General features: G+C 42.4%; 1 long non-coding RNA gene across 2 annotated transcripts in view; it reads right to left on the bottom strand.

The window, feature by feature from the left end:
- LOC121394336 overlaps positions 1-15,458 on the bottom strand; it is a 45,294-nt gene extending 29,836 nt beyond the window's left edge. Inside the window, exons 1-3 of one of the 2 annotated variants that reach the window (XR_005961676.1) lie at positions 15,120-15,458; positions 13,663-13,781; positions 6,866-8,820 (exon numbers count right to left, since the gene is read on the bottom strand). This is a non-coding gene — a long non-coding RNA (uncharacterized LOC121394336). Of the gene's footprint in view, positions 1-6,865; positions 8,821-13,662; positions 13,782-15,119 lie in introns of those variants that run through there. The other variant, XR_005961675.1, reaches the window with a different exon arrangement.
- Between the last annotated feature and the right edge of the window lie 63 nt (positions 15,459-15,521).

The raw sequence follows: 15,521 nt of genomic DNA, 5'->3' as shown, positions 1-15,521 counted from the left end.
TCGCACCGGCGCAAGTCTTCTCCAGCTGCCGACCCAGCCAAAGCCCGCAAAGCCCCGGGGTCACATCCCAGAGTTACAGCAGCTGCAGGAGTGGTGCTGTCAGGTTGAGCGCTAAGGAGAGAGCGCAAAGTCAGAAAGAAGTGAGTGGGGAAAGGCGAGCTACTTTCCAGCCTGGGAGGATCACTTTCTCTCGCTTCCTCTCTGATCGGCCTCTCTGACCCCTGCAGCAGGTACTCTACAGACGCGCCGATGAGCCAGCAATCCGCACACATGGAAACCGCGCTCCCTGATGCATCAGCCGCTTCACATGCTGTCAATACAACATGAGACAGAGCCAAGGAGGAGGAATCCAGCGCCGCACAATGGATGGTCGCCTTTTCTGTAGAGGACAGGAAGTGCAGTTTCGGTGAGTTATTTCTTAATAAAGGCTTTGCTATTTTAAAGTTTTTTGTCTTGGTGTTTATTTTTTAAATTTTTTAAATTTTTGATGTTACTGGTCCTTTAAGGGTATGAGTGGATATTGTTACATCCCAGGTGCAGGACTTTACATTTATCAACATTGAATCTCATTTGCCACTTAGCTGCCCAGATTGCCAGTTAGTCAAGATCCTGTTGCAAGTGCCACATCCTGGATGGAATTAATTGGGCTGATAGTTTTGTCTCATCTGCAAACACTGATACATTACTTACAATTGTGCACCAGGTCATTCTTGTACCAGTCCTGTTCCAATCCTGTTACTGGTTCTTTACCTGCTCCATCCTGTTCCAGTCCTGGTCTCTACACTCACTTTGTCCCATCACTGGTTCCTCGCCCGCTCATTCCCACTCCTGCCAGTCCCTGTTTATTTCCCTTCTACACCCCAAATCTGTCTTGTAGTTTCCTTTCACCCCTTTTGTCTACCTGTTGGCTCAATTTAAGTCCTGACATGAAGGGATCACACCTTCCTTCCCAAAGGATCCCTTACAACTATCTCTATTGTTACACACCTGATAGGGTCTACAAGTGGTTGTGTTGTCAGAATGGCAATTAGCAAAGGTGCAACCTACTAATTAACACTATTATTAAACCCTACTGGATGGGCCAACAGGTTATAACAAAGATCTTCAGCAGAGCTTTCTGTTGCTTGATGACTATTTTGTTGTTTGGATTTAATAACTGAAATATTTCCACTGCCCAGTGCCCTAAGGATCATGCAATTCACCCAATCAACCATTTTGGGGTTTGACTGAATACTGAATCCTCCAAAAAACATTTGGTCATAAACTGAACAAAATTAGAACCCTCATTTGCATATTAAAATCTGGAAAAAATTTATAATCTGTGCCTAATATTTGTCACATTGATGTGTCCAGAGCTATTAAATTGCTTATTTACATATATAATTTGCTTACTGAATATTTCATTTACAGTAAAACCCCCTTGAATGAAACATTAAAGTGATGGATTGTGCATTTACTGGATTGTTAAAATGGTTGTAATAACCTGCCTGGAGTTGAATCAGAGACCTGTCATTTCCAGCTAAGGCCCTGGTTCTGAAAGATGCGCCGGGAAATTGCTGAAATCTCTTCCCTCCCAGCGCGTCTCTCCCAGGTTGTTGGTGCAGGCGCGCACTTCCTTCTTTCTGTTCCCTGTGACGCTGCTGTTTGACGCCGAGCATCATGACACCCGCGCCTTACTCTGAGCATCATGACACCCGCGCCTTACTCTGAGCATCATGACACCCGCGCCTTACTCTGAGCATCATGACACCCGCGCCTTACTCTGAGCATCATGACACCCGCGCCTTATTCTGAGCATCATGACACCCGCGCCTTATTCTGAGCATCATGACACCCGCGCCTTACTCTGAGCATCATGACACCCGCGCCTTACTCTGAGCATCATGACACCCGCGCCTTATTCTGAGCATCATGACACCCGCGCCTTACTCTGAGCATCATGACACCCGCGCCTTACTCTGAGCATCATGACACCCGCGCCCTACTCTGAGCATCATGACACCCGCGCCTTATTCTGAGCATCATGACACCCGCGCCTTCCTCTGAGCATCATGATACCCGCGCCTTACTCTGAGCATCATGCCACCCGCGCCTTACTCTGAGCATCATGACGTCACAAAGAAGCGCTGGGTTTGAAAATTGGTGCCAAATCCTCCTTAAAAAGCCGGTTTCTCCTTTTACCTGTGCCCAAGCTGGTTTCAGTTCTCTGTTCCTGCTGAAGCGTTTTGATTGTGATTTGAATTCCTGGTTTTGACTCTGCCTGACTTGTGACTCTGATTCCTGCCTCCTGTCTTGACCCTTTGCCTGATTCTGACCATGTCTTCTCTAAATCCCTGCCGGTACCTCGCTTATGGACTTGATTCTAGTTATGCACTTCCTCATTGGTTTCCGCGGCACAAAACCCGGGGCTCCAAAAGGGCGTCTGTGAACACTGGAATCCACAGGGTCTACCTGTGCATCTGAAGTTACCCATCACTGTGCAAGGTTCCTGATATTGTAAAGGTTACAGTTAGCTTGGGCCCGTATGGTACCTTCCCAGGCTGCTGCATCCTCGACTATGGAGAGATTCTTTGACGTGATGATGAAGCGTCTGGACAGCCAGGAGGCTCAACAGGCTCATCTTGCTCAAGCATTACAGCACACGGTCTAGAGTCAAGTCTCTGCGGCTCACTCTTCACAATCTGCACCTGCAAAAGTGCCCAAGATTCCTGCTCCAGTTCATCATGGGGATGATCCGGATGCTTGTCATGGTTTTCTGACGCAATGCAAGATCCACCAGACTAAGATCCACCAGACCGGACTAATTTACAACAGAAAGGGCTAAAGTTTCCTATATTATCTCCCTTCTGAAGGGTAAGGCTCTTGCTTAGGCTTCTCTGTTATTGGATAGAGACGATCCCCTGGTACAAAACTCTGCAGCCTTTCTTTCCACTTTTCATAAAATTTTTGATGTTCCGGGTCAGAAACTTAATGCCTCAGAGCGGGTCATGAAAATCAACCAAGGATCTGGTACAGCCTCTGAATATTCTATTAATTCCTGGACTCTGGCTGCAGAAGTGTCATGGAAAACATGACTCGCTGGGATCTTCTCCGTTATTCACGGTGTTCAGCTACAATCCTTCTGCCCTTCCACCTGAGGTTTTCAAGACTGAGATTCCTGCAGCTGATGTAAATGTTTGTGATTTCAAAACCATTTGGTCCCAAACCCGTCAATCTCTTCTAAAAGCTTTGTATTCTCAGAAAATTATGGCCGACAAACATTGTCTAATCCTCCCTACCAAATTGAAGACTTTGTCTGGCTTTCCACAAAGCACATGAAACTTCATCTACCCTCTCCCAAGTTTGGACCTCTTATGTGGGACCCTTCAAGATTAAAGAGGTGATTAATCCTGTGTCTTTTTGTTTAGAACTTAATTCAAACATGAACATCTCCAATTCTTTTCATGTTTCTTTGCTCAAACCTTTCGTTCAGAATAATTTTTCAGTTGATCAATGGTTGATGATCACCAAAAGTTTGAGGTTCAATAAATTCTGGATTCCAGAAAGGTGAGAGGCAAGATCCAATATTTGGTCTATTGGAGGGATTTTGGACCTGAAGAGAGATCTTGGGTAAGAGCTTCTGACACTCATGCGCCTCGACTGATCAGGGCCTGATCAGGTACTGTTAGACATGCCAGGAGATTACTGAAATCTCTTAAATCCCGGCGCGTCTCCCCCAGGTTGTTGGTCCGCAGGCATGCACTTCCGGCTTCCCAGTCCCTGTGATGCTGGCGTTTGATGTCGAGAGTCACGAGTTTGACCCTGGCCTGTGACCTCGACTACGCTTCTGATTCCTGGTTTGGTACCATTTTGTCTGTTTGGTACTGACCCGCCTGTCCCTAGACCTCACTCCTTGTTCCCCCATCCTATCTGTATACATTACAGTTCCCCTGCCTACCCAGATCTTCCCCCTTAGTTCTCTCACAGAGGGCTGCTCCCTAAGCAAAAGGCTGCTGCCATAGGAAGAAGTGTGAGCCGAGACCGGCAGATTTTTGTCGCAGTTTCACAAAAAAATTTGCAGATGGCAAAATTTTGAAATTTTGCTGCAAATCAATGCCTGGTGAAAAATGTGCTCATCAGTATTCCTGATTACTTGCCAGTATCAGACTTGACATTTCCCTTCTGCTATAGAAGATAGAGTCAGGAGCATGGCGGAGCACTCCTGCCCCCGTACCACCGGGCATCCAAGATGGTCGCTGAGTGGTTTTGGGTGCCGGTGCGTTGACATCAATGCACAAACGTGTGACATGATGACACCGTGTTTTGGCACCAAATTCGAAATTAAAGGTCGCCCAGGATGCTGGTTCAATGCCTGACTATAGGGTTTGTTTCAAGCATTCCTGGGTATTCCTAATATCATGTTTATTGCATTCCTGGAATTTTGACCCTACCTGTACCTTGACCTTGCTAATTATTTGCCTGCCTTCTGGCCTACTGCCTGAATTTGACTACTACGCTTTGTTTCTGAACTCTTGTCTGTACCGCATACTTGGACTTTAACCAGAAGCTTCCTCCTAGGTCCAGACTTTCCCGCTGGGAGCTATCTGTCCCGCTAGGCCCCCGAGACAGATAGAACTATGATGTCATTATCTGGGACAAAGGGCCAATAAGATGGAGATACTTTTACTCAGTTACTTCAGCCTAAAGTACAACATCCGTGCAGCAGCCATGGAAATAGGAATGTTAGACTTAAAATGATCTACACACCCCCTGGCCAATGCCATTAGACAAAACCCGGATATCAAAGGATTCCGTGTGGCCACTGAGGAACATAAAATAAATTTATTCGCTGATGACATTCTCCTTACACTTACTTCTCCCCAAACTTCACTGCCTAACCTGCTGCGTACCCTGGAACACTTCCAGCAGATTTCAGGATATAAAATCAATTCTACAAAGACACATGCTCTCCCTTTAACAATACCCACATCAGAACTGAAGCTACTCCAGCTCAACTTCGACTATAAATGGGAAAGCGATCACCTAGAATATCTGGGAATCAATCTCACTCCGTCTTACAAATCTTTATACAAAGCTAATTATCCTACACTAATAGATAAACTTACGAAGGATCTTTCCGTCTGGCATACCTACTCTCTGTCTTGGTTCGGAAGAATAACATCTGTGAAGATGACTCTGTTGCCCAGACTTTTATATCTTTTTAGAGTTCTACCTATTAGCTTTCCTGAAAAAATAGCTCTCTCACTTCAGAAAACTATTTCGACCTTTATATGGGGAGGCAAGAGACCCAGAATTAAGTCAATGATTATGACCAAACCGAAGTCATTAGGGGGTCTTGGGGTTCCACACGTATATAGATACTACCTGGCAAGTAGATTAGAGTCCATGGTGCACATACACGCTCCTACAGAGGAATCCTGGAAGTTGATTGAGAACCACTTCTCTGCACCCATGCAATTAGCACATCTATTTTGGGTTCCTCGAGCGCACAGAGACACCCCCAAGGACCTCTTACCCTCCTCGCAACAAGCCCTGGATTTATGGGACTCCATTGCCCTTAAGATGAAATTGAGCACATGTAACACTAGATATAGAACACTATTTTGCAATAAGACCTTTCTACCAGGATGCCACCCCCTTGATTTTAGGCCGTGGATAGATGCAAACATGGTCACACTAGTGGATTTCTGCCCAGATCAAACTACTCTCTCCTTCCAACAACTTAAGGAGCAGCATAACATTCCAAATTTGCAATTTTTTCGATATTTACAAATTAGACACTTTGTAGAGACCGAAACCAAATCTCAGGGCACCCAACCTATGACATACTTTGAAAAAATCTGCTTCAAACGCATGTACCCGACACACCTGATATCCACATTGTACAGCCACATATCATCAGATACCACTGATATACGCCAGCCTTACATGACTAAATGGGAAACAGATTTGGGTCTCCCAATTGCGGATAAGACATGGTCTTATATATGGGAAAATGCCAAAAAAACATCCATTTGTGCAAGTTCCAGCGAAAGAGCATATAAAATCATCTATCGCTGGTATTACACCCCAACACGTATAAGTAAATTTAGTGGCAACCCGGTACATGCCACTTGTTTTAGAGGATGTGGTGAACTAGGTTCCTTTCTACATACGTGGTGGACCTGCATAGTAGCCCAGAATTTCTGGAAGATGATCGCCTCTCTGCTCTCCGAGATTCTAAATTGCACTATTCCGGCAACCCCACACACATTTCTATTGGGTATGAAAATCGAGAACATTAATTCTAAATTATCCCATAAATTAGCCAGACACATCCTGACAGCAGCAAGATCTCTCCTAGCAGCTAATTGGAAATGGCCACAATTACCTGGCCTACAATTACTGATAACCAAGGTAAACTGGATCCGAGCGATGGAAACCATCAGAAATTCTCTTTTTGATAAGAGCTATGAGGGGGAGCTGGAGTGGTACCCGTGGACCCGATACTTGGAGGATACCCAATCTGACTCGCATTCCCCCGACTCTTGAACTACTTGAACACTGTGGGAATTTAGTTGTCATTTGGTAAATATGCATTGTAGCTATGATACCTGTCTCTCTTCTTAGCCTTTCTTCCCCCCTTCCTTCTTTCCCTCCCTCCTAGCGTCTGTTTCTCCCTCCCCACCTATAAGCCAGCTGCATGTATAGCATTACGTTGAACTATTTTGAGCAGGGCAGGATTTACCTACTGGGAGCCTCTAGGTCCAATGCTGGTATCCGAGCCTACGCTTGAGAGACCATGAGATATAATCGGATACTGAAAATGTTCTGTGTAGACTGGCGTAACCTACTTAGACATGTACAAATTTGCGGCTGAGCACATGTTATACTTTCTTGCATCTTTTTTAATTGTCATGTTGAAAAACGATAACAGCTTCAAATAATAAAAAAAAAAAAAAAAAGCAAACCATCTGAGCATGTGTACAAGGTACAGTATACTAACCCGCACTGTTATGGCTCCCCTGGGCTGAATTCGAGACAACCCAAACAGACTCGAACTGACTCAATGGTTTGACTCCTCTGCTCTCATTCTCTGACCCCCCTTCCTCAATTTCTTTCCCCTCTTTCCCCTCACTATTACTTTTATTGTTTACTTTTTTCCTCCCCTCTTGGATCTCTGCGAAGCATTGATAGCGGATTGGCCAATACTTACCACATACTACAGCTTGAGCACGTGACGACAGCGCTAATAAAGACAATTATTCGCTTATATGCTCAATACATGGGTTTATTGGTGACACAAAGATATGTCTATAGCAGTGCCTACATGTCTTGTTATTCCAATCTTCGATAATGTAATTGAACCAATCGCTCATGTGTTACTTTTATGCTTGTAAGAGTTTTTCTTTTTTCTATGAAAATAAAATCTTCAAATAATAAAAAAAAAAAAATGATCTACACACATCCCTATAAGAACTTGAAACATTTTAATATCACATAAAATCAAATATTCTCAAATTATGATTCTGAACCACTTAGGGTGGTCCAATATAGTGGGTGGGAGGTCAACCTGAAGAACAGATATGGTGGAAATTAGGAAGAATGTCTGTTTGATCTCTTTCTCTCAGCTTAGTGGTTTGCAGCACTTTTTCAAACCATGATTAAACTCTAAAATCATGAATGCCTTGTAAATGATTGAAATGTCAATTAAACTATAAATGAAATGGGGTAGGCCCCGAAAAAACCTGAAAACCCAGAATTTTTCTTGAACAAACAAAAAATCTATACAACAATAAATGAATGAAACCTCTAAAACCATGAACAAAAGGCTGATCTTTGCAAGATAAGAAAGGGAACTTGACTTCTACATGACCGACAGCTTTCACTTGGCTCACTTTTGTATTTATAGGTTATATGGTTTTTACACTTGATAAATTACAAAACATTTTGATTAAGTACCTATCCGAAAAATTTGTTCACTTGAGCTACAAAGTACGATTCAGAAAAATGAACCAACCTTCAAAAATCAGCCCCTTAAAGTAAAACACCAAAGGCACGTTTGAGTTGGAGTTTGTTTAAACATCTGTTTACTGTCAAAAAGGCCCAAAACCGGAGCTTTAAGCAGCAGCGGTTCAAGCCGACCAGGCACCCTAGACAACCCAGCGGGGGAGGTGCACATGATTACAAGAATGGAGAGGCAGCTGGAGCAAGAAAGCTGAACTAGGGGTAGGCAGAAAACTCTTCAAAAGGAACCTGCTCAGCACCCCCCATCATTGTGTCCTAGACAGGTGCCTCTTCTGCCGACCCCTAGTTCCAGCCATGACTTTAAGTTTCAGCTCCATGAATTAAAATAAGTCAGAGGTTCTAAGTAAAATCCATAAATCCCAAGGCTGCTGCTGTATTGGGAAGAGCTGAACACAGGCTATTATGGCTGATTTCGGAAACTCTATAACTGTGCTGCTAAAATATATCAGTGGGTGTAGCTGCTCATAGATTGCAGTTCAGGGAAGATATATAACTAAGGGAACATTGCTAGAAATATACACTTTGGCTGCTTTGTTTCTGGTACAAAGATGTCTTCACTCTGCCCCCATTTGCTCAAGAATTTGCACCATCTCTTTGCTCAGTTCTGTGGATCAATGGAGGTTCTGTTTCCTGACAGATTCAAGGTTCTCTTTGTGGTTCTGATGTTCCAGATATTTCCTTGTGCAGCTGAAATGGCCAGTCCCAGCTCTGGGTGCCAACTGAGGAGCCTCAGCAGGATGAACTACTTTAGCGATGGGGACTTGATCGTTGGTGGAATTCTCCAGATACATCATTGGTTCATCAATTTACCTCCTGTTAAAACAGAGACAGACAAAGAATTGGAGTGTTCACAGTAAGGGCAAGTTTCTCTTGTTTTCTTTCTTTCTTTCTTTCTTTCTTTCTTTCTTTCTTTCTTTCTTTCTTTCTTTCTTTCTTTCTTTCTTTCTTTCTTTCTTTCTTTCTTTCTTTCTTTCCTGCAGGATATACAGTATCAAGTGATAGTCTGCATGTATGTAACTAACATATTCCTCCATACAACAATACTAGGACTTAGCACAAGAGCTTGGTGTATTTATGGGGACAAAACTGCACTTGCACCTCCGCACTCACTGCCAGTGTAACATGGACATAACTCCTTGGGCAGTTGGTAAGTACAGGGCCTGTGGATACAAGGGGCAGGGAGAGCCCAGTATTAGTAGGGTGCTAGTAAGGAGAGTACATGTGGGTGCTCACGGGCATTATATGGGCACATGTTGTACCTGCTTGAACACTGTTTATTTTTAGATCCAATCTTTGTGCCTTTCCTGGTGCTGCTAAACTTTGTGACGTATTGTGTAAGTTACAGGTACAGAAAATCAAGGTGGATTGTAAGAAAATAACAAGCTGCTTTGTGCCTAATTCTTTGCCTAATAGCGGGAGTTGCCAAATAGCTTGTCTAGACTGGGGCATTCTCCATAATGTCTAAGAATCTAAAATGTTCAGAGCAGCAGTGGTGTAACTGTCATACAGCAGCCCAGTCCCCCTGTCCCCGGCCCCCCTCAGTCACAAGATCTGCTGCACCTGTAACTACTTCACCTGAAGCTCACACAAGAATCTTGGACTTAACCTTGGAAAGTAGGCAGATAAAGTATAATTATATATATATTCACCAAAATATCTGTTTTTAAATGTTTTTCTACATAACAGTTTCTCATTCAAACTCTATCGGCACCAACTGGTTCTCATTTATACAATTGGGGAGATCAATAAGGACCCAGAACTTCTGCCTAATGTGACTTTGGGCTATCGGATCTATGACTCCTGTGCCTCAGGGGTTAAATCTTTTGCAAGTGCTTTTGGAATCCTGTCTGGAACAGAACCCCCAATCCCAAATTACAGCTGCTGGAACAACAGGAAGGTTGTGGGGTTCATAGGAGACGTGTCTTCAGAATCATCTCTGGCAATTGCGTGGCTCTCAGGGATCTATAGGTACCCTCAGGTCTGTGCTGGAAAGTCTCGCTCCATAGACTGCTACTAAATTCAAACCATTACTGATTTCTTTTTAGTTTTGTGTGTGGGTGTAAGTCAGGGTCACTGTCAGACAGATCCTAATAGGGCCCATACTAGATAAAGATAGTGTCAAATGATATACATGTGTTTTTTATTCATTCACCTTGCTTTGGGCTCACTAGAGCTTGGGCCAACTGGGGGTCCCCATGGTACTGTTGAGACTCATAACCTTTATTAGAAATGGGCTGAAGTCAATTATCCCTACTTATATTATCACATAAAGATGGTACTGGGAAAGAAACCTAAATATCCTGCCTGTCCATAGAAGTGTAGATGTCCCTGTGATTTCATAGGTTCACAGGGTTTCATAAAGTCTCTTGAAAGAAGAGGGACTTCTAGTCCCAGAATTCATCACTTCAGAAAGGAATGAGATTATGGGGGACACACTGAACTGTGAGCCTAATCATAGTTACACAGTAAAGTTGGGTTGAAAAAAGACCAAAGTCCTTCAAGGTGAACCCCCCCAAATGAAACCCAGCATTTATACACACACACACTGACCCCTCCATACACTCACATAAACTGTAAGTCATAGAAAAAAGTTTGGGAACCCCTCTTAATTCTTTGGAGTTTTGTTTATCATCGGCTGAGCTTTCAATGTAGCAACTTCTTTTAATATATAACGTGCCTTATGGAAACAGTAGTATTTCAGCATAGACATAACGTTTATTAGATTATTAGACAGGTGCATATATTTGGGCACCCCCAACAGAGATATTACATCAATACTTAGTTCAGCCTCCTTTTGCAAATGTAACAGTCTCTAGACTCCTCCTATAGCCTTTGATGAGTGTCTGGATTCTGGATGTGGCTATTTTTGACCATTGGTCCATACAAAATCTCTCCAGTTCAGTTAAATGTGATGGCTGCCGAGCATGGACAGTCTGCTTCAAATCCTCCCATAGATTTTCCATGATATTCAAGTCGGGGGACTGTGACGGCCATTCCAGAATATTGTACTTCTCCCTCTGCATAAATCTTTGTAGATTTCCTAGTGTGTTTAGGGTCATTGTCTTGTTGGAATATCCAACCCCTGCAGCGTAACTTCAACTTTGTGACTGATGCTTGAACATTATCCTGAAGACTTTGTTGATATTGGGTTGAATTCATCTGACCCTTGACTTTAACAAGGGCCCCAGTAGTCCCTGAACTAGCCCCACAGCCCCACAGCATGATGGGACCTCCACCAAATTTGACAGCAGGTGTTTTTCTTGGAATGCCGTGTTCTTCTTCCGCCATGCAAAGCGCTTTTTGTTATGACCAAATAACTAAATTTTTGTCTCATCAGTCCAAAGCACTTTGTTCCAAAATGACTTTGTCTTGTCTAAATGAGCTTTTCCATACAACAAGCGACTGTGTTTGTGTGAGTGCAGAAAGGGCTTCTCATCCTCCTGCCATACACATGTTCTTTGAGCAAATTGTGCTGAATTGTAGAACGATGTACAGATACACCTGCATCTGCAGCAAGATGTTGTTGCAGGTCTTTGGAGGTGATCTTTAGGTTGTCTGTAACAATTCTCACAATCCTCCGTTATGGTGTTCCTGTATTTTTCTTGGCCTGTCAGACCTGGGTTTTACAGCAACTGTGCCTGTGGCCTTCCATTTCCTGATTCCATTCCTTACAGTTGGAACTGACAGTTTAAACCTCTGAGATAGCGTTTTTTAGCCTTCCCCTAAACCATTATACTGAACAATCTTTGTTTTCAGATCTTTTGAGAGTTGCTTTGAGGATCCCATGCTGTCACTCTTCAGAGGAGAGTCAAACAGAAGCACAACTTGCAATTGGTCACCTTAAATACCTTTTCTCATGATTGGACACACCTGCCTATGAAGTTCAAGGCTTAACAAGCGAATCCAACCAATTTGGTGTTGCCAGTAATCAGTATTGAGCAGTTACATGTATTCAAATTACAAGGGTGTACAGACAGTTTTTCACATTTGATTTAATTTCAGACAACTGAATACTGCTTCACTAAAAATCTTTGTTCAGAAAACACCCCATTATTCAGATGTTCCTGGGAAATGAAAGATATACCACTGTTATCTTTTTTGTTGAAAGTAGTTGGAGTAAATTATTATGCAGACTGAGAGGGGTTCCCAAACTTTTTCATATGACTATATACTTTATACTCATACACTAACTATAGATTTTAGTATCGCAATAGCCTTGGATATTCTGCTTGTCCAAGAAATCATCCAAGTCACTCTTGGCTGGGAATATATATTTATATATAGACACATTTATCAAAAACATAATTTAATTTGGAAAGTCCCATGTCTCCTAAATGTGCCAATGCTGAATATGTAGATTTTTTATAGGTATTGGACTTTATACATAAAAGCTCCCAGTATTAGTAGAAAAATAAAAATGAATAATTATTATTTGCTCTTATTCATGTAAATGGTTATGGTCAACAAATACCACTGACTAAGGTGATATCCTAATCCTTAGTATATCTAACGTTTAGAAATAAAGTTACAGAAAATACATAACAACTACACAATATTTAGCAAGTCAAATAAATGATTGACAGCCTAACAACAATAGAGCAAAGTACAGATGATGAAACATAATTGTGTCTCTTTATAGGTCCCTGGTGAGGCCTCATCTGGAGTATGGGGGCAGTTTTGGACTCCAGTCCTTAAGAGGGATATAAATGAGCTGGAGAGAGTGCAGAGACTAAGTGCAACTAAACTGGTTAGAGGGAGGGAAGAGTTAAATTATGAGGGGAGACTGACAAGGTTGGGGTTGTTTTCTCTGGGGGAAAAAAGGCGCTTGTGAGGGGACATGATTAGACTTTACAAGTACATTAGAGGACATTATAGACAAATAGCAGGGGACCTTTTTACCCATAAAGAGAATCACGTACCAGAGGCCTCCCCTTCAGACTAGAGGAAAAGAAGTTTCATTTAAAGGAACAGAGTAGGGGGTTCATCACAGTGAGGACAGTGAGGTTGGGGAATGCACTGCCGGGTGATGATTCAGTTAATGACTATAAGAGGGACTTGGAGGATTTCTTGGACAGACATAATACAAAGGCTATTGTGATACTAAACTCTATAGTTAGTATAGATATGGGGATATATAATTTATGTGACAGTAGGGAGGGGTGTGTGTATGGGGCTGGGTTTTCATTTGGAGGGGTTGGACTTGATGGACTTTGTCTTTTTTCAACCCAATTTAACTGTGTAACTATGTAACAGATGAAGCCACTTTTAGTTTTGTGTTTGACACAGAGGAACTAAACCCAAATAACTTATTTATCCAATTTAACACAGAAAACGGTGTCACAGCATCCCACATAGACTTCATGTGAACAATGGTAGTACTGTATTGTTCTTGGAAAAGCTAAATGCATTAACCCTTTGCCTGCCAAGCACATACGTCGTATATTCCGGCAGGCAAGGCCTTTAACTGCGAACAGCACCTAGAACGTTCTGGCAGATGCTGATCTCTGCATCAGTGGCTTTAGCCGCCTCTGCAGAGACTTAGCAGTGGTGACAGCCCCCTGGACAATGAGGCTGGGGGGCTATCATGTCGGTTCTGTGACAGGAATGTCGCAGGGCCGGCTTAAAATTGCAAAAAGCTGTATCTGCTGCACTTACCAGTTTCCTCCGGCTTGCTTCTGCTTCCTCCTTCATTGGCCATGCCCACGCACTTCCTGCTTGCTGAGACTCTGCATACATGTTGCTCCATGACTCCTCCAGCCATCAGATTGTCCCTTCTGCACTAGGAATGGTAAAAGTTTTGAGGTGATTTTTGAAAATGTCACCAACATTGGCAAATTTAGGAAAGGTTTGTGGCTTGGTGCTTTGGAGTAGAAAGACATGCATACCCAATTTGGATTGTGTACTTTCCCGAAAATATATGGTTTTCTGGGATAAACATACTTTTTTCTACCTCCCCCCCAAACTATGTAAATGTGTTGATTTTGCAGCACCTGAAATGACAGAACATATGGGGGACTTCATTTTGCGGCCCATATATGCCACGTGCTTAGGTAAACCTATACACATTGGGCATCAAACTGTTCAGAGGACCCCAGGCTTTCATATTTGGGGTGATTTATCTTGATACCTAATAGTATGTGGGAAATAAGATGCTGCAGGTTGGAAGCTTTGAGGTGATTTTTGGAAATGTCACCAAAATCTAGAAAAGCTTTGCGGCTTGGTGCTTTGGAGTAGAAAGACAAGCATACCCAATTTGGATTCAGGGGAATGTGAATCTTTCTGAAAATATATGGTTTTCTAGGGTGAACATAATTTTTTTCTACCTTTGCCCTCCCCCAAACTATGTAAATATGTTGATTTTACAGTATTCGGAATAACAGAACTATAGCACAAATGGAGTGTCTACATTTTGGGGCCCCTATATGCCACATGCTTAGGTAAACCTATACATATTGGGCATCAAACTGTTCAGTGGACACCTGGCAATCATATTTAGGGTGTTTTATATTGGTAATTGATGTGTGGGAGATATGATGCTGTAGATTGGAAGCTTTGAGGTCATTATATGGAATCATTTTTGTATTCTTTATAAAGCCACTAATTCTTGTTTACCTATCGTCCCAAAACTTCCATCTATCGAATGCCCCTGGTTCCATACTTGGAATAAATTCAGGGTTATTCATCAAGGGTTGTAATATTGAAGGTGATGGGGATAGATGAAATTTGGTTTTAGATTCATGTCAAAGTTTTAAGTTTGGTTTTGTTAGGGGGTGTTGGGGACCAGCCCCTATTATAGAATTATTCTCTATCCATAAGGTATTTTCTATAGGAAATGACAGAACATATTGCTTTTTTTATTGCTTTTTATGATGATGTAAGTAAGATGCTGGACAGTAGGGGAGCAGTAGATCTATTTGGATTTTTATAGATGCTGTAAGCAAAATAGGCAGCTGGTCTGGTCCCACTTTCATTTCCTTTATTTTGGGGCCAGCTCGCTGTTACATATGCAACAAACTGTCACAAGGAGTTGTTATTGTAAAAAGAAGCTATATTCAAAGCATTATGCATCTCAAGTATTTACTCTTTAATTTCCTTACAGTGTCCAGACTCACCTTTGTCCTTCAATATATGCATCCTCAGTGGGTTACACTTCCACAGCAATTAATATATTCTGCATGTTGCTTCCTTACATTCCAAATATAAGAAACAAATGGTGTATGTAAACCAATGTGTAAATGTGCCAATCAGTAATATGGTACAAAGTCAGGATCCAGAAGAGTGATCAAATAGAGAAGGGTCAGTTCAGGCAGTGATACAGCAAAGGTCAAAAACAGACAAAGGTCGGGAACAGGAAGAATCACATCCAGGAACTATAGGACATAGACCTACATTGGGCAATGAGTCAGTGCAGTGTAGGGGGTTTTATAGGCAACTTAATGGCTTACACTGATCAGCTGAGGTCAGATTGACAACAGGTGAAACAAGTCATGTCTACTTGCAATTACATGGAAAGC

The sequence above is a fragment of the Xenopus laevis genome, chromosome 5S, assembly GCF_017654675.1.
Source record: "Xenopus laevis strain J_2021 chromosome 5S, Xenopus_laevis_v10.1, whole genome shotgun sequence".
Taxonomy (NCBI): Eukaryota; Metazoa; Chordata; class Amphibia; order Anura; family Pipidae; genus Xenopus; species Xenopus laevis.
This window is presented reverse-complemented; position numbering and strand designations above follow the sequence as displayed.